The sequence below is a fragment of the Erpetoichthys calabaricus genome, chromosome 11 (genome assembly GCF_900747795.2).
Source record: "Erpetoichthys calabaricus chromosome 11, fErpCal1.3, whole genome shotgun sequence".
NCBI lineage: Eukaryota > Metazoa > Chordata > Cladistia > Polypteriformes > Polypteridae > Erpetoichthys > Erpetoichthys calabaricus.
The window spans coordinates 116,102,127-116,116,301 of record NC_041404.2 but is presented as its reverse complement, the minus strand read 5'-3'; the positions used below and the strand labels follow the sequence as shown (position 1 = coordinate 116,116,301).

General features: G+C 42.3%; 1 protein-coding gene across 1 annotated transcript in view; it reads right to left on the bottom strand.

Annotated features, from left to right (window-relative positions):
- The window catches only part of LOC114642856 (lysophosphatidic acid receptor 6-like), a 45,202-nt gene that overhangs the window by 19,228 nt on the left and 11,799 nt on the right, over window positions 1–14,175 (bottom strand). The window lies entirely within an intron of this gene.

Genomic DNA, 14,175 nt, shown 5'->3' with positions numbered 1-14,175 from the left:
ACTGCTGCACAGAAGAGACGCTTAGTTGTTAAAAGAAGGCACGGAGAAGGCAATAGTGAACGAAAAATTAGAAAGCTTAATGTGTTAGTTGATTTTGGAGACGTCACTGGTATGTTAAAAAATTCCCTTTTTTAATGTGATCATTTCTGACTAGTGATGGCTCTTATTTATGTAAAAGAATAAATAAGTTCAGTTAATGCGCGATATCGTCAAGCGTGTTTATTTTTAGTAAATAGCACATATTTGAAATGAAGGAGTGTATGTACAGTATATACAAAATTGTTATAGCATGAATGAAAATATGACTTTTCTTGTATTTTCTTTGTTTTTTTAAGGTTATTGAACTACTCTTAATTCAATCCTGTTCCTGTTGTTACTATTGCTCTTGCAACCTGTTTATTATTAAACAACATCAAATAACGAAAAGGAAGAGTTGTTCTATGCGTCCTCTTTAATCAGCTAAAGGCTTTCTTCAAGTTTGGGCAGACATTAATGCAGTAAACCTAAATAACTTGACAGTTGATAACCACAGACGTAACAGTGGAGATAGAAGATTAAAGGCGTCAGAAGGTCCAAAGAAACGTGAAGATGTTATAGATGCAGAAGTAGCACACATATACACAAAAAATAATAATAAGGAAAAAATAATAGTAATAAAGAAGAAAGAGAAGATACATTTGCAAACATTTTTGAGAGCAAGATGGCTCTTGATGCTGTAGGAAAGACAGTGGACCAGCTTAAAAGAGAAAGGAGCACAATGAAAAGTAGCTTCACAAAGCAGGCCAATTATCTGAGCCGATGGGCAAGCAGCATGACTGAAGCAGAGCTAAGAGAGGAGTTCAAAAAACTTTCTACTGATGTGAGGAGAGTCATGGAAGCAAATGATGACTACAAGGCTGGGCTATTGGCTGAGGATGAAGTGATGAAAGATTCTGATGATTCTACACTGACTGAAAAGTACCAAGAGGCTGACAAAGTAATCAGGGACTGTGAGTCACGATTCGATGAAGTGAAGAACATTGTTCAAGACCACTTATGGACCAGATATGGAAAAGACAGACTATTAATTACTGTAAAAGAAGCTGAGAAAGCATGTGAAGAGGCAAAAGCAATATCTGTATGCAGTGTTAATTGTGAGAGCTATGAAGTGCAACTGATTTTTCTGGTAAAGCTTATTAAAGAAGCAGCTGGAGTTTTATCAGACTGGGAGCAATGGATTCCAACGAGAGAGAAAGATGACTTTAAGGCTGAACTGAGAAACCTAAAACCAGTAAGCAACAAACTTCAGTCGAGAAAAGCAGAGTTTGTCAGAGCAAGGAGTATTGCTGAGGAAGAGCAGGCTGCAGTTACAAGTATAGGTCCAGGACCAGCTACAAGTACCATCTCAGCCATGCCACTTCTGAGACTGAAACCAACCAGCTTGCCAAAGTTCAGTGGATACAAAAGAGAGTTCCATTGCTGGAAAAAAGATTGGGAAAATCTGCAGAAACATTGAGAGCCAACTGGGTCAGCTGAAGTTAAGAACATCCAGCTCCTAGACAGTACTGTATATGTGATGATATTGTCATGATATGAGACCTCAGGCTATCAGGTTATAACACAGCTGAGGACGTTTTTAGAGTGCTAGAGAACCGTTATGGCAATAAGACTATGATTGCCATAGAAATTGTTGAAGAACTAGAAAAGATTCCTGGTGTAAGAGGAAATCAGCCAAGAAAAGTAATTGATCTAATCCAAGCTGTGAAGAAGGCTCTAGCAGAACCCACAGAACTTGGAAATGTTGGTGCAATCAAGAACCCTATTGTGATCAAATCCATAGAAAGCAAATTACCTGAATTTGTGAAGAAAGACCAGCTCATGTTTATGATTGACCCTGTAAATGGTGTCACCCCAGAGAACCACTTTGACACTCTGCTTAAGTTCCTGAAAAAGCAGGAAGACATATTTGAGAAACTTGAGCAGCTTAAAGTAGCAGATACATTTGGGAAACCAGATAAAGCAGGAAAGAAATTTGAAAGAAAGTATGTTACAACTAGAACAACAAGGAGCGATCATTCTCAAGATGGGTGTATTGTATGTGGAGATGAGAAACACAAAGATAAACTGTTCTTCTGTAAGAAGTTTAAAGGATTCAAGCTGACTGAGAAAAGAAGCTGGGAGCATGTACAAAGTGTTTGGGATGGCATGAGGAGGATGGCAACTGCAGAGACTTCACTTCTTTCTTTCCCCAAGAAAAAGAAATTAAAAAAGGAAATGAAATGACTGGGGCAGATAAAACAAAAATAAACAGGCTAACAGAGGAGCAAGAGGAGTTCTTAGCTACACTCTCACCGGAAATGGCAGAAAGATGCAAAAAGGCTTTCACTAATGAGACTGCAGTGACCAAAGGTACCCATAGCAACCAAATGAGTCTCTTTCAGAAGAATGAACTTCACTGGATGTCACTGCCAATGCAGGGGAAAAAATTGGAACCTTGGTGGATCTTGCATCAGACACCAACTACATCACTCATGAAGCTGTTAACAGGCTGAAATTGAGAAATGAAAAGATAACTCTTATTGTGCATGGGGTTGGTGGAATGAGTATCAAAGTGAACACCAAAAGATACCTCCTCAAAGTCAGAGTGAGAACACCAAGAGGAACAGAGAGGGCTCATGAACTGGTCTCCTATGGTTTAGACAGGATTGCCAAAGTACATCGAATCATTAGACCTGAGCAGCTAAAGATGTTCTTTCCAGAGGTTGACATTGAAGAGTTTAAACGGCCAGAATGTATTGAACTTCTTATCAGCCACCGGGAGGGGAGACTTGCGCCACAAAGAGTGAGAGTAATTGGAGATCTAGTCCTATGGGAGAGTCGATTGGGGAGAACTGTGGGCGGAGCTCACTCAGACTTGTTTGAACACATCGATATAACTACACACATTTTGTTCGCTCAATGAGAACAGCTGTGGTCAAATATAAAGAGGTAATTCAAAACCGTGAGATCCAGATATAGGCTGTAAAGATCCAGTTACACCACAAAGATACATTTGAAGTTAAGTACACAGCTACTAGTAATCGGGAGTTCCTGGAATTGTGGAAGTGGGACAGTATTGGAGCAGCATGTGAGTCCAAATGTGGAGGGTGTCGCTGTGGAATTTGCCAACCAGGAGGAAAGGAGATGACTTTGACAGAGGAAAGAGAACTTGAAGTCATAAAAGAATGTCTCCGCTACAAAGAAGAGGATGCCCGTAGTGCATCTCCACACTGGGATGCAATGTATCCATGGATTGAGGACCCAGTCTCCCTACCAAATAAGAGAAGTGGAGTAGAGGCTACATTTCTGAGGACAGAAAAGCAGCTTGAGAAAGAACCAATCTGGAAAATTGCCTATACAGCTCAGATCCATGAGATGGTGGGGCGGCAAGCAGCCATAAAACTCACTAAGAAGATGATCAATGACTGGAAGGGGCCTGTGTGGTATGTAAACCACCTGGTAGGACCAAATCCCCACTCAGTAACGACTCCAGTGCACCTTGTATGGAACAGTAGTCAAAAGTTCAAGGGAGTGAGTATGAACGATCTCCTGCTAAAGGGACCAGATGTTCTTAACCCTATCAGGGCTGTTCTGCTTAGATTTAGGAGGGGAGTGTATGCTGCTCTAGGAGACATCAAAAAAATGTACAACTCGGTGTGGCTAGAAGAACGTGAAGTTCACCTCCACAGATTTCTCTGGAGAGATACTCCGCAAGATGAAATAAGTCAATTTGCCATCACCAGAGTCAACATGGGAGATAGACCTGCAGGATGCATTGCACAGCTAGCTATGTGAGAAACAGCAAGACTGATGAAGTTTATTCACCTACAAGAGGAACGCAGAGTCCTTGAAGAGGACAGTTATGTGGATGATATTCTTACTTCCCACTGTGACAAACAGAGGCTGGATGAATTCACTGAAAAGGTTAAAGAAATTTTGAGGGCTGGAGGATTTTACCTCAAACCATGGATTTGGTGGGAGGTCAAGGTGGGAGGCAAGGAAATGAAACTGCAATCTGTGAAAAGGATTCAGGTGATAAAAGCAAAGTACTGGTACTACCAAACCAAATGAAAGAAGAAAATAATAAAGCTCTAGGCGTTGGGTACTTTGAGGAGAGTGATCAGTTATATGTAATAAATTCAATCAATTTCTCTAAAAGGAAAAAGAAAATGAGGATAGGAAAAAATCTCTCTGAAGAGGAGGTAAGAGACGAAACTCCAAACCTCTAACTAGAAGGGAATTACTAAGCCAAGTTGCTGGGCTTCATGATCCTATTGGCTTAGTCACTCCTGCTAAGCAAAAGGGAGCAATTCTAGTCAGAAAAGCCTTTCAAGAGACATGGGACGCACCACTTTCTAATGGGCTCAGAGAAGAAGGCATCAAGCTATTTGAAGAGTATGTGAAACTAGCCCAGGTGAAGTTTCACAGGAGCCTCACACCAGCTGACAGGAGAGGAAAGCCATGGGGAATCACATTCTCAGATGGAAGTGACATGGCCTATGGAGCTGTTATGTACCTTAGATGAAGTACAGACCATGGAACTGTGGTGAGGTTGGTTGAATTCAAAGCCAAGTTAACACCATTGGACCAGAAGGGTGACACAGTCAAGGCTGAGATCTGTGGTGCTGTGTTTGCAGCACAGCTGAGAAAATATGTTGAAATGCATTGTCCAATGGATATTGAATGTTGGTTCCACTTAGTAGATAGTCACACAGTTCTTGGAGCTATTCAACGTGAGAGTTATGGCTGCCAGACTTTCTTTGCCAACAGAGTTGGTGAAATACAGAGAACTGGGTCAACTGATGATTGGTGGTGGATTCCAGGAGTCTGCAACATTGCTGACATCATCACAAGAGGAGCCAGCCCTGAACATCTTAATGAAGGTTCTGCATGGTAAGAGGGGCCAGAGTTTCTTACATCGCCTGTTGAGAATTGGCCAAAGAAATGCTGCAGAGGTTGCTGCTGATGCCAGAGACACTATCAATAAATTTCAGAGAAAAGCATTTTCAGCGATCTTAACAAGAGCTCAAGCCAAACGAAGTATGAAGACTACGTCACAGGAAACCCCTAATGTGAAAGGAAATAACAGAAAATTCACAATTGAGCAAACTCGTTCCACTCTTGATTCAGAAAATGTGGAAGATGAGGAAACAACAAGGATCAAAGAGTGTGAGGGAAGAAAGCCTGCAGGCTCAACAATTACAAACCTTGCGGATGTAACAAGGTTCAGGAGTTTATCCAAAGTGAGCAGGGTTATTGCATGGATGTGGAGAGCAGCTAAGACGTGGTTAGCAATGAAAGGCCAGACCACAAGACAGTCAAAGTGGGAGGCAACACAATTAGTGAAGAGTGTCAAAAACGCTGTGCTGACAGCTAGAGAACAGGAAGAAGCTCTCAGAGACCTCTTTTTAGCTGCACAAGAGAATGTTAACTTTCCCGTTACAACTCTTAACAGGTTGGTAGTATATAGAGACAAGATCTCTGGACTTTTAGTTTGTGGTGGTAGAATTCAAACCTTTAATAAAGACAAAACCGCAGTGCCAGTCCTACCATACGAAGCTTGGATATCAATGTTATTAGCACGAGAAGCTCATGGAGTTAATCATGAGGGTATTGCTGGAACACTTAAGGATGAGGAAAAAAGCTTGGGTTATAAAAGGCAGAAGGCTAGCGAAGAAAGTAGTAGACAGCTATGTTATCTGTAGGAAAACAAAGGCAAAACAATGCCAGCAGATCATGAGTAACCTTCCACCTGAACGGACAGAACCAGCTGCACCGTTTGAGTTCACAACCATAGATCTGTTTGGACCTAATGAGGTGAGAGATGAGGCAAAGAAGAGGGTAAAACTTAAAGTCTGGGGATCATCTTCTGCTGCATGGCTTTGAGAGCTATACATGCAGATGTTATCAATGACCAGTCAGCTGACGGATTCCTGTTGGCATACCAGCGATTTACAGCACTGAGAGGACACCCAAGAAAACTATGGTCAGATCCTGGGTCAAGCCAGCTCTTGAAGAGCTCTATACCTTTCTGAATTGCCTAGAAAAATTGGATCTAATTGAGGAAGCTCCCAGAAGCATGGAACAGAGTGGTCCTGGAAGATCCATCCAGCAGATTCTCCTCACAGGAATGGAGCAGCAGCTGTTCATATTGTAAAGAGGGTCCTGCATAATCTGGGGAGCGATGGTGTTTTCACATGGGGCGATTTCCAAACTTTTCTCTATATGGCTGCCAACTTAGCTAATGAAAGACCCATAAATGCTAGAATGCAGAGTAGAGAGGACTGCATTGAGTATGTCACTCCTAATTCTCTTTTATTAGGTTGAACTGGAAAAAAGGGGGAACCAGGAAATTCTGAGTTTGAGGGCTATCTCTATAAAAGATTGAGAGTTATCCAAGGGGAAGTGAATAGGTTCTGGGAGAAATGGAGCCAGTTGGCAGGCCCAGACCTCTTTGTAAGAAACAAGTGGCATACAAGAGAGAGAAATGATGCTGTGGGGGGGTGGCCTGGTTGGCCGATCAGAATGCCTTGAGAGGTCAGTACAAATTAGCCAGAGTGATTAAAGTAAATGCTGATGAGAAAGGCATTGTGGGAGATGTCAGTGTCAAAGTATTCCCAAGTTATTCAGTCGCAATTTCAAACCCAACAGTAAACAGTATTACTAACATCAGCGAAGCTAACAAGAAAGCTGTGAACGAGATCCCTGCTGCGGTTTTACTTAGGGATGTTAGACGACTAGTTGTTTTGGTCCCCATAGCAGAACAGAAATGTAACGAGTAAGCAGTGTGACCTCCTTCGGTTTACAACCAGGAGCTCAAGTGGGGGGTGTTAAGCTGAGCTTAAATGTTGTTATTTAATACGTTTTGGGAAAAAAAAGACAATCGATCTTGTTAATGTTTATTTAAATAAAGACTGAGTGTGAAGAGGGAGAGACTGTTTCCAGAAGTCAGGGTCAGCGTACTGCTGCACGGAAGAGACGCTTAGTTGTTAAAAGAAGGCACGGAGAAGGAAATTGTGAAAGAAAAAATTAGAAAGCTTAATGTGTTAGTTGATTTTGGAGACGTCACTGGTATGTTAAAAAATTCCCTTTTTTTAATGTGAAACGTTTCTGACTTACGTAGTGACGGCTGATGTTTAGGTAAAAGAATAAGTAAGTTCAGCTAATGCGTGATATCGCGCAAGCGTGTTTATTTTTAGTAAATAGCACATGTTTGAAATAATGAAGGAGTGTATGTATATACAAAATTGTTATAGCATGAATGAAAATGGGTGGCACGGTGGAGCAGTGGGTAGCGCTGCTGCCTCACAGTTGGGAGACCTGGGGACCTGGGTTCGCTTCCCGGGTCCTCCCTGCGTGGAGTTTGCATGTTCTCCCCGTGTCTGCGTGGGTTTCCTCCGGGCGCTCCGGTTTCCTCCCACAGTCCAAAGACATGCAGGTTAGGTGGAATGGCGATTCTAAATTGGCCCTAGTGTGTGGGTGTGTTTGTGTGTGTGTCCTGCGGTGGGTTGGCACCCTGCCCAGGATTGATTCCTGCTTTGTGCCCTGTGTTGGCTGGGACTGGCTCCAGCAGACCCCCGTGACCCTGTGTTCGGATTCAGCGGGTTGGAAAATGGATGGATGAATGAAAATATGAGTTTATTTAAGGTTATCGACCTACTCCTAATTCAGTCCTGTTCCTGTTGTTACTATTGCTCTTGCAACCTGTTTGTTACTAAACAACATCAAATAACGAAAGAGTTGTTCTATGCTAAAGGCCTTTTTCAAGTTTGGGCAGACATTAATGCAGTAAACTTAAATAACTTGACAAGCAGTGCCACCACTGCACCAGTGTAGAATTAAAATGGTGACGCACTCAGGACGTTCCACAAAGTGGTGGCCTTCTGTGAGAGGGCAGTCCACTCAGGAGGACAAACAAGTTGCAAGTTGTGCGCCTCATTGTGACATTGCAATCTACAAACCCACAGAACCAGATATGTGGTTTCATTTTCTGTGCTAAAATGTCTGTGGTGTAGTCATTACACACCAGAAGTTATGGCGCAGTTCTTCCGGGGGTCTGTTTATAACTGATAAATTTGCTATCTTCATGTCCGGTCTCCTGTTTTCTTCCCATATAACACAGTTGTACTTATTTGGTTAATTCTGCCAGTCTCACAGTATGAACATTTCTTTGCAAAAGAAATAAAAATACTTTTTCATGCATCTTGTGGTCTTAAAGATTCAAGGAGAGTGTAGAGTATAGACTCTTCAATTCCACCCGGGGTGGTAAACGTTAACATTTAACATTATACAAAGTTATTGTCTGTTTTTCACCTGCATTATTATCTTTCTTTAATTTAATATTATTTATTGTATCAGTATGCTGCTGCTGGAGAATGTGAATTTCCCTTTGGGATTAATAAAGTATCTATCTATCTATCTATCTATCTATCAGCGCTATATAAATGTAATGAATTATTATTATTATCTATCTATCTATCTATCTATCTATCTATCTATCTATCTATCTATCTATCTATCTATCTATCTATCTATCTATCTAGAGCTCAGCACACACCGCTTTCAACAAAGCAAAATTAGCTTGCTGAATCAGTGACACCGCAACCCGTGATCCCCCCCCCCAAGATGGTGGCCTAGGCCCAGCATGAGCGTTTCTGTGTACATCACTGGGCTCTGCGATGGGCTGCCCACATAATCTGAGTGAATGAAGCGAGTGACAGACACTGTGTTATTTTACAATGTCAAATCTGGACAAATTGGCAGTTTTGTAGCAAAACATGAATAACGTGAAAAAAAGGATCATCTCCTTCTAGAGATGAAATGAGCACAGTGCTGTGCCGCTCCTCAGGTGGCACCTTGGCCCCCATTTACATGTGACGAGTGACACTGGCGCTGGTGCTCGGCCAAAGAGAGACCTGTGAGCAGGAAGTGCGATGTGTGAAGCGCTCGGCCCTAACACAGGCCCACTTCAGTCAAGGTCTGCGCTCTCTTGACAAGAACTTTGTTATGTGAATGGAAAGTCAAGACTGAAAATGTCACGTCTAGCTGCCCTAGCTACGGGCGTGCTGCCTTTATGGATCGCAGATGGTTGTAAATGTTATGTAGAAGGGTACCAAAGCCATTGAAAACCCAATTACTCAATGAGTGTTTCTGCTTTATGGATTTCTGTCATTATCGTTAATTGATCTTTTTTTTTTTGTTATGCCAGCTTGTGGTGACCAGCTTTTGTAACCTGCCCTGCTATTCTTGTACAAAACAGTTCCTAGACTGTTGTTACTTGATTATGTTGACCTCCTTTGAAAGTTGCTTTGGATAAAAGCATCAGCTAAGCAAAAAAAATGTAAATGTAAAGCCAATTTGGGTGTCCTAAGGTACCAGTCAAGGAGCAACCCTGGATGGGACAGGCCATTATGGGGAATGCCCTCTCCTGTGTTCACAACAGGCCAGTTCACAGTCCACAACCAAATCTGCGAGGCTTTAAGATGTGGTATAAAAAGAGAGAAATAACTTCAACTTGAAAAGGACCGCACGTACCCTTTAAGAACAACATCCTGGAGCTCTTCACCTCTGCTTAGGCCTCACCCCTTGGTGTTAATTCACAGAACAAAATGGGTCATAGCAGTTCTGGGGAGACTAGGGGTTTGAATGCCAAAGCCCACCATGACACATACTCCATGCCTTTGTGTCACTAGGGGGGAACAGTCAGAGCCAGTCGAAGTCCATGTGCAGCCCTCGGCAAAGTTCAGCCCTGGCACCCTCCCTCCAAAACAACACCACCCTGCTAAAATAAATGAACAAACAATGGATGTAAAAACACAGACACCTTCATCATCTACAGCAGACCAAAGTAATGGCAAACTAACCGTGCAAAGTGCATGCAAGGTAACGATAGAGAAATAATAATAACAAATAATCAAAATGTGTCTGAGTGTCCATCTATTTACCTTGTCAATGTTATTTCTAAAAGATGGCATATCACAAACATTTGTAGTAATAAAATGCAGTGCATGTCATTTCAAAAAATAGCGCAACACAAACATTAAAACTACTTTTACGAATCCCATACCAAATGACAAATAACAGAGACATATGCATTACATTTATCATTTCAACTGATGGTTTATTGCAAACATTAGCACTGCTTTTATGAATCCCATAAGAGAGACATACAGATTTTCAATTCCAACAGATGGCTCATCACAAACATTTATAGTAATACAATGCATCACATTTGTCATTCCAACAGATGATGCATCACACACATTGAAACTGCTTTAATGAATCCCATATGAAGTGGCAAATAACAGAGACATATGCATTGCATTTCTCATTCCAACTGATTGCATTTCACAAATATTTGTAGTAATAAAATGAAGTGCATTTGTCATTCCAACAGATGGCACATCACAAACAATAACACTGCTTTTACAAATACCATGCTAAATGGCATACAACAGAGCCATATGCATTGCATTTGTCATTTCAACTGATGGTTTATTGCAAACATTAGCACTGCTTTTATGAATCCCATAAAATAGACATACTGATTTGCCATTCCAACAGATGGCGTATCACAAACATTTACAGTAATAAAATGCATCACAGTTGTTATTCCAACAGATGACATATCACACACATTAAAACTGCTTTAACAAAGCCAATACCAAATGACATACAGCAGAGACATACGCATTGCATTTTCATTCCCTTAGACTTTATTACTACAAATGTTTGTGATGTGCCGCCTGCTGAAAAGATAAATGCAATGCATTTTACTACCACAAGCATTACAAAATACATTCTAATAGATGATGCGATGCAAATGCTAAGACTGAGGTCTACGTTGATTTCTTAGATGGATACCATAGCTAGTCATAACACCCATCAAATGATGGAAGGTTTATTAAACAATTCCTTCACAAAGTCGCACCAGCACTAACACACACGTTTCCTCTCTCCACAATACCTCTCCTTTTATTACGGACCCAGGAGTACTTCCGGTGCCAGGGTGATTACCCAATGAAAGTAATTCCTGGTCACACAGGAGTCCCTTAAATTGGGGAACACATCTCCATACAACACCCCCTCACGGCACCCATGGTCTCCAGCAGGGTTGCATTTCTGGACTACATCTCCCAGCATTCCCTGCTGGTACCCGAATGGGCGCCTTCATGGTGTGCTACTGCCATCTAGTGTCTGGAGAGAATAGAAAGCCCCCAGCGACCTCTTGCACTTCCGGTGGGCTGTCCGTCCCTCTGTTCTGGCCATCCCTTCTGGGTCTCGTTCCTCTCTATTCCCTGGTCGGGATGCCTGTCTGCCTTCTAGGAGCCTCCTGTAAGGAACCATCTCCTCTTCTGCCTGCATTGCCAGTCCAGCCCATGTGGCATCTACACCTATAATGCCATCACTATTAGAGCACAACAAATTGCTTCTTTTTTTTTTGTTCATTCTTTGTCAGCCCACCTTGAGATCTCCTGCTGCCACAAATGCTGCCCACCAGCCACCTTCTATCTCCTCTTGCAGTAAGCACAAGGATGATGGTGTGTGTGTGTGCGCAACTAGCAGTGGACAACAGGGATGACAGGAAAGTGTTAAAGAGAACTGGATCTGCCAGTCTAGCAGTACAAACATGTGCATGTTCTTAAACACACAAGGAGCATGTAGAGCGCAGCACATGCCACCCGAGACACAGACAAATTGACCTGCTAAATCAGCACCCCCTGGAGATGGCACATGTCGCCTAAGGGGTGACCCACACTGGGAGCAGTGGTATTTTGTACATTAGATCTGCAATCTGAATGCTGGCAAAGACAGCGGTCATCACTCCCAAATCCAAAGGCTTGTTTCATTTTGAAGTAATGCCGTCCATACAGTAATACTTAATGGCGCAAGAGGTGAGGGGCTTAACAAGGAAAACCCGCTCTTTCTAAACAGACAACATCATCGTCAGCTCTCCATCCATTACCACAACACCTCCAGGACCTGAAAAACAACTTTGCCCAACTAAGACAAGGCCACTTGATGCTCAACCCCAATAAATGCCATCTCTGACTGAGCCAGCGAGGGTGGATCTGGAGGAAATCGCTGCCATTGATGTCTACCCGCCGTTCACTGAGGTTAAGGCTTTGCAATGTCTCCTGAGGCTGGTGGATTGGCTCCATAACTTTATACCTCAGCTAGCAGACACTGCTTCTTCGCTCAACCATCTTCTGAGAAAGGAACACAAGGAGATCGTGCAAGATCTACACGGACAGAGCAATGCCAAGAACTGAACCTGGAGCTGGAAACCCTGAGAATGCGGTGTTACCAAACACACCACCACGCTGCCCGACTGTGTTTGCGTGATTTGGACTGAGTGGCACAATGTACAGTAAGGTGGAGGAGTCACCTGGCACAAGATTCAGCTTTCCAAGTGGGCAGTCAATAAATTGGATGTGGCACAGTGGTTAATGCCACCTCCTGGCATCATGTATGACTCTCAGAAGGTCTACCTGAACTTTATGGAAGGTTTCTTTGACTTTCCTCTCACACGTCTACATGTGCTTGTTAGATTAACTTGGGACTTTATATTGTTGTTGCTCAGGTATGCGTGAGTGTGCCCAGTGATGGACTGGCATCCAGGCCTGAGTTGGTCATGACCTGTACCTAATGTTCCTGAGATAAGCTGTGGCTCTGTCACACATACAGTTTGACCCATGACAGCTACTTCATCTTGACTTTGTGGAATTTCTATGAGTCACCATTATACAAAAAAATGTATAAAGTTAAAATACGCTGTAAATGGTTATCTCTTACACTTCCTCCTTACACCTTCCTCCATTCCTTCCCATTATTATGAGCTTCTATGAAAAGAACAAACCACCAAGATGTCATATAGTTCAACAAATGCAGAAGTGAAACTTTCCAAGAATTCTAATAATAGATACAGTCTTGTCTACTTTCTTGATGTATTTTTTTTTCTTTTCTGCATTCTAAGAAGAAGCGGACATTGCAGGTGCGATTTTAGTAACAGTAATCTGCAAAGTATGTAGTTGGCAGCTTTTAAAATCTCTTGTGTGACCGTTACACAAGGTTGGAAGAAAAAGAGGAGAAAATAAATATCATATGATGCGTCTGTGAAATTCTTTATATAGAATTGTTAGAATCCCGATGATATATAAACAATAAAATACAGGCCACAAACTCTGCAGACTTTGCTATAACAGGCATTGTAAAAACGGACGAGGGCCACATTGAGGTGAGCCATGAAGTCCTGGCACCTTCAAGTATTCACTGATTTATCAGCCTTTATTTTATTTAATGCCTTTCACAGAGGTCTTAACTAAAATGGTCAACTCAAAGCAAACCAGAATGCAATTGAGTTGCTCGTCTGACGGCGGGCAGTGAAGAAGCATCTGAAAAAAATGGCAGAGCAATAAATTACATCTGAAAGTCACAGCCTGTGTTACATAACTGATCAGAAGAGAAATCCTGAAAAAATGAAATTGCAAGATGGAAAACAATTGTAGATGAGTGGGTGTTGTCCAGGCAGGGCCATTTCTGAGCATAAGCGGTCTAGTCAAGCGCCTAGGGCGCCCTCTAGTGGTCAGCCCCATGTAGCGAGACCTACTGTATCTTCATTCTCTTTAGAAACCAGCAAGCCCGCGATTCTTGAAAGAATTGCAAATCCAAGAATGGCAATCACTTTCTGTTCCCTCCGATAATTGGAGAGATGAAATATCATGAAGGGTGGGTGCGTCCTGGGAAAGTTCATTTAATTAAATAAACATTTTTGTACTAAAGCGGTTTCTTTCTGTATTTGTGACTCATCTGGTTCTGGTGTTTCAGAAGCGTGTTGTAGGCGCCTTCGTGTATTGTTTTTATCCATGCAGTCTCTTTTTTGTTTTTCTATGGCTGTGTCGTCAGCGAGAAGTTGTTTGCTGACAGCGGCGGATTCGCGTGCTGAAGTGACCATGGCGGCGGATCCGGTGCGGTGGTGTGGGCGGTCGAGTTCGGGTGGCTGTACAACCTGGCATGCACGCTTTACCTCAGGTTTAGTTCACAGGTCGTAACCATGGTAAAGTTTTCATTTAATGAAATAAACATATTTGTACTAAAGGAGTTTCTTTGTGTGGGCGCCTTCGTTCATTGTTTTTATCCATACGGGATCGTTTACTG